This window comes from Suricata suricatta, chromosome 1 (genome assembly GCF_006229205.1).
Source record: "Suricata suricatta isolate VVHF042 chromosome 1, meerkat_22Aug2017_6uvM2_HiC, whole genome shotgun sequence".
Classification (NCBI taxonomy): domain Eukaryota; kingdom Metazoa; phylum Chordata; class Mammalia; order Carnivora; family Herpestidae; genus Suricata; species Suricata suricatta.
The window spans coordinates 15,784,387-15,790,272 of record NC_043700.1 but is presented as its reverse complement, the minus strand read 5'-3'; positions in this window follow the sequence as shown (position 1 = coordinate 15,790,272).

The following is a 5,886-nucleotide window of genomic DNA, read 5'->3' as shown; positions in this document are numbered from 1 at the left end:
GGCACTTAAGTGGGGAGGAGAATGGGGTGGAATTAGCGTCAGCTGTGTGTGGCCGGGGTGGGCGGGGCTTTGGGGTTTACGACCCCGCTGCTGCTCACGCAGGGGGATGAGCTCCAGCTAGACAGAACCGTATGTTTAAACACTGAAATAAAGAGGCATTTGGTTTGAAATTCAGCGTTTGGGGCTTATTTTTTTTTTTTCCTGGCCGGGTCCCTAACCTCATGTTTTCTTGCACAACGGGCAGTGTTGCCTCTGCGGGGCCTGGCTGCCCGCCGGCGGGGCTGCACCCGGGCTCCTGCATCACGCAGAGCAGCCCTCGCCTTGGATCTGACGCAGCTGTGGGGCAATGACCTTAGGAGCACCGGTTTTCAGTTTGCATTAGGCGACTGATCGAGATGAGGGAAAGCTGAGTAAGGTTGCTCTGATCCAAATAGTTTCCAAAATATCCTTGGGACCGTGAAAAGCCAGCACCCAAAAGAACAAGTGAGGGGGAAGGTCAAGGCCCTGGAAAGACATGGAAGAGAAGCCTGGAAAAACACGGGGGAGTGAGTGGGGTGGTTGGTAAGCGAATGGGAGTTACAGCGAACCCTTCAGGAGGGAATGAACGCAAATCACTGAGCCTGCGGAAGGAAATTTCAGGAAAGTGGCCAGGATACTGGAATTCCGCCCAAGGACTGTATTCCCTAACTACCAATTTCCCTCTTCTCTTCAGGCTGAGGTGCCTCAATCCTGCCTTAACCTTAAAAGTAAAGCTGTCAATTACTTTATCTGCAAAATGGGTATATTTGGAAATAACAGAGAGTTGCAATTTTGAGACACACCAAAGACAACAACACCATAGGCAAGTCTGGAGAACAAAGAAGAAAAAACACTTTTTAAAAATGTTTATTCATTTTCGAGTGTGAGTGGGGGAGGGGTAGAAAGAGAGGAGAGGACAGAAGTTCTGAAGCAGTTTCTGCACCAAGAGAAGGGAATCCATGTGGGTCTCCAACTCAAACACCTTGAGACCCTGACCTGAGCTGAAGCAGGTCACTCAACGGACTAAGTCGCAGGGCTGGGGGAGAGACCTCAACCCCAAACACTCTTTATACAGAAGAGAGGGAATTGGGAGCAGCTCCTAGAAACTGAAAGCTCATTGGCTAAACTGCAAGTTCAAAGTGTAGTGGCTGAGTTGTGACAGTCTCTCATTGGCTGTGCTGTTGCTAGGGGAAGAGAAAAACCTTGCCCCCCTCACCCAAGTACCCATGTTTGGGTCTGCAACTGAGGAAGAGTGGCAGCGTGTGCGAGCTCTCCCTTCTGGACTCCTACTCCATTTCAGAGGAGGTTTCCCTTTATTTTTATTTATGTATTATTAGTATTATATTTTTAGAGAGGGAGGCGGAGAGAGAGAATCCTAAGCAGGTTCGATGTCCAGGGCAGAGTTCAAGGCGGGGCTTGTTGTCGAAACACGAGATGATGACCTGAGCCAAAATCAAGAGTGGGATGATGCTTAGCCCACTGAGTCACCCAGGTGCCCTGGAGGCTTCCCTTCATTAACTACAAAGGGCCGAGGCTGGAGTGTCCCTCTCCTGGTGACGGGTCCCTAGTGATAGGCCAAAGCCTAGGAGTCACTCTTGCCTCCCACTACACATCCAATGCTACAGCAAATCCTATTGGTTCCAATTTCAAAACCTATCCAAAGTCCCTTGACTCTTCAGTAGCTGCACCACTACCATCTAGCTGAACATCCTCTGGGGGCAGATTACATCACTCTGTGCTCAAAACTCCCCAGCGGCTTCCTATTTCAGATAATTTACCAGTTCCAAGGTCAAAAAGGATCTTAACCCCTCAGCTTCTATTACTTCACTGATCCCATCTCCTATTAACCCCCACCCCCCTTGGCTAATTCCATGCCATGTCCCACTGGTCTGTGCTGTTCCTCTAACCTCCAGGGAGGCTCCTGGTTTAGGTCTGTGTATTGTTCCGTCTAGAATTTTTTTTTCACCGTATAAACACGTCTCTTTACCTATCTTCAAGTCTGCTCAAATATTACCTCTGCAGTAAAGCCTTGCCTATTTTATTCGAAGTTATAGCTCTTTGCACTGTTACCTTACCTGGCTATTGCTACCAGACCTTGCATTAGGTTTGTATTGATTGGTTTATAATCATTCTCCTCCACTAGAATCTAAGTTCTAGTAGGGGAAAGATTTTGTCTTGTTCAGTCCACTGCTTAGAACAGAATTGTACACAAAGGAGCTTGATGCATATTTGATAAAATAATAAATCCATGATTACCACACAGGAATGTCATCTTCGGGGGGGGGGGAGGTTAAATTAGGACATTCATAAATGAGATAAACCTCTCACAAACATGTATGGTTATGCACACACATATATATCCCACATCTTTATTCATTCATCTGTCATTGGACATTTGGGTTCTTTCCATACTTGGCTATTGTTGATAGTACTGCTATAAACATTGGGGTGCATGTGCCCCTTCGAAACAGCACACCTATATCCCTTGGATAAATACCTAGTAGTGCAATTGCTGGGTGATAGGGTAGTTCTATTTTTAATTTTTTGAGGAACCTCCACACTGTTTTCCAGAGTGGCTGCACCAGTTTGCATTCCCACCAGCAGTGTGAAAGCCATCCTCTTTCTCTGCATCCTCACCAGCACCTGTTGTTGCCTGAGTTAATGTTAGCCATTCTGACAGGTGTGAGGTGGTAGCTCATTGTGGTTTTAATTTGTATTTCCCTGATGATGAGTGATGTTGAGCATTTTTTCATGTGTCTCTTAGCCATCTGGATGTCTTCTTTGGAGAAGTGTCTATTCGTGTCTTTTGCCCATTTCTTCACTGGATTATTTGTTTTGGGGGTGTTGAGTTTGATAAGTTCTTTATAGATTTAGGATACTAGCCCTTTATCTAATACGTCGTTTGCAAATATCTTTTCCCATTCCATCAGTTGCCTTTTAGTTTTGCTGATTGTTTCCTTCACTGTGCAGATTTTTGTTTTGATGAGGTCCCAGTAGTTGATTTTTGCTTTTGTTTCCCTTGCCTTCAGAGACATGTTGAGTAAGAAGTCGCTAGGCTGAGATCAAAGAGCTTTTTGCCTGCTTTATCCTCTAGGATTTTGATGGCTTTCTGTCTTACATTTAGGTCTTTCATCCATTTTGAGTTTATTTTTGTGTATGGTGTAAGAAAGTGGTCCAGGTGCATTTTTCTGCTGTCCACTTTTCTCAGCACCATTTGCTGAAGAGACTGTCTATTCCATTGGATATTCTTTCCTGCTTTGTCATAGATGAGTTGGCCATATGTTTGTGGGTCTATTTCTGGGCTCTCTATTCCATTCCATTGATCTGAGTGTCTGTTTTTGTGCCAGTACCATACTGTCTTGATGATTACAGCTTTGTAATACAGCTTGAAGCCCAGGCCTATGATGCCTCCTGATTTGGTTTTCTTTCTCAAGATTACTTTGGCTATTGGGGTCTTTTCTGGTTCCATGCAAATTTTAGGATTGTTTTTATTCTAGTTCTGTGAAGAATGCTGTGTTATTTTGACAGGGATTGCATTGAATAGGTAGATCGCTTATCTAGCAGTTTTCTATGATATTTTATAGGTTTTTATATTATTTTAAAATTCCTTCATGCCTTCCTTGGTTTTGGATGAATTAACAGACATTTCAGTTAACACAACTAACACATTAACTTTCATTGAAAAATTGATCTCAGGAGTGATTCAATTTGCCTTTTTCAATTTTTGAAAAAGAAATTCTAAGACTTATTTACCAAGGTAGCCTATTATGAAAACACTGACCCAGTTTTTCCCTGATTATTTCAAAAGGCACCATCCTCAACGTAAGCATCACTTACTAATCTCTAAACCTCATTTAACCTATAAATGAAGTGTGCAAGTATAAAAATATATGCCATAAGCAGGTCTTTTTAAAGTCAGTGGCAAAGCCTTGGTGGCTCAGGTGGTTAAGCTTCTGACACTTAATTTTGGCTCAGGTCATGTCCCAGGGCTGTGGGATCCAGGCTCATGCCAGGTTTCACATTGACAGACCGGAGCCTGTTTGGGATTCTCTCTCTCCCTCTTTCTCTCTGCCCCTCCCCTGCTATGCTCATTCACATGCTCTCTCAAAATAATTTTTTTTTAATTAAAAACCAAACAAAACCTAAAATTGTACTTTATCCTCCAATTGAAATGTTTAGAAGATGGGAATCCAGATTACTGTACTTGGTTCTATTTTTTAAAGCATTTTTATCAATACATATATAAATCACAGATTCTCATTTCCAAACCTCTGAAGCCACACCGAGGAAATCTACCATAAAATGTATTCAGTGGTTCTCCATGAGAAAATACTTTATCTTTGATACTCTTCCTTAGTGTGAGTTTGGGATGCATACCAGTCATTTTCTCTTCTAAGAAGTCTATGCTGTTTCCAGGGTTCCGGGAAGCTGATATGAATGCCTTGAGCTATTCTGGAAGAGCAGGGTGGATAGAAAGCCTATAGTTAGCAGGAATTAGGGACCAGAGAGCACTGGACTAGAGGCCCTTGGGAACAGCGACTCCAGGCTGCTCCTGCATCCAGGATTTCCCCACACTTAAGGGCCGCTAAATTAAGACTGGTATTTTCTCTTGTGTCTATAGCTAATTTGAGGGTGGAGTTTTGAAAATTTGCAAGATGCTTCAGTCTGGTTTGTGTGGTTAACTAAGCATTAAAACGTTACCTAGAGTTATGGCGCTGGGGCCGTCCATCTACTCCCTAACACATCCCACTACTGTGTAAAATGAGTCAGGGGAAACGTAAGGGAGAAACGATCAGAAACGTGGCTCTGGCGTCACGTGTGTTCTATCCTCTGTGAGCAAGGGCCACACGAACTCCACACACTTAATATCCGGTCAGTTAAGCATCTAAGCATCTGCCTTTGTTTCAGGACATGACCTCAGGGTTCACGAACTTGAGCCCCGACTTGGATAAAACACAAGACCTGCTTCTGGGGAGCTCCAGCCCCGCTTTAGGCAAACAAGAGCCCCAGTGCAGTTAAAAAAAAAAGAAGAAAAGAAAACACGAGCCCTGCTTGGGTTAAGCCCTGCTTTTCTCTCTCCTCCTCTTCCCTCTCTCTCTGTCCTTCACTCACTTTCTCCCTCTCTTTTACTCAAAAAAGAGGAAGGGGAGGGGAAGAGAAGAGAGGAGAGGAGAGGGGAGGGGAGGGGAGGGCAGGGAAAATGGCCCTAGAGCCTGGCCTCCAACTGCTCACCTCCCCTTTGCAATCCCCACTCCGTTTTCTATGTAATGCCTGATAGGGGCACATGCTTGGAAGAAACACAGAGCAGGGCCAGAGGACAGAGAGGAAAGAAGAGCTGCTTTAACAGAGGAATCAGGGAGGCTTCACGGCAGAGGTGACACCAGGGCAAAGTTGAGGCCGTGCTAAACTAAGCAGGACGCTGCTGCAGGCTTCCACCTAGTGGACAAACACCTTCACCTGCAGACAGAAAACAGGAAACCGCACACAATATGGTTTCTATTCAGCTTTCAAAATCAATAAATTCGGAACACTCAGATAGACTTCGTGAGTTTCAGCATGAAAACTAGCAAAATGAAACTGGTTTGGGACACAGCTACTGACACCCCTCAGAGAGGCTCATGACCAAAGTACTTTTTTAAAAAAGGTGTAAGGGGGCGCCTGGGTGGCTCAGTCAGTTAATTGTCCAACTTTGGCTCAGGTCACAATCTCACGGTTCATGGGTTCGAGCCCTGTATCAGGCTCTGTGCTGACAGCTCAGAGCCTGGAGCCTGCTTCAGATTCTGTGTCTCCCTCTTTCTCTGCCCCTCCCGTGCTCATGCTCTGTCTCTCTCACTCAAAAATAAACAACATAAAAACATAATAAACAAA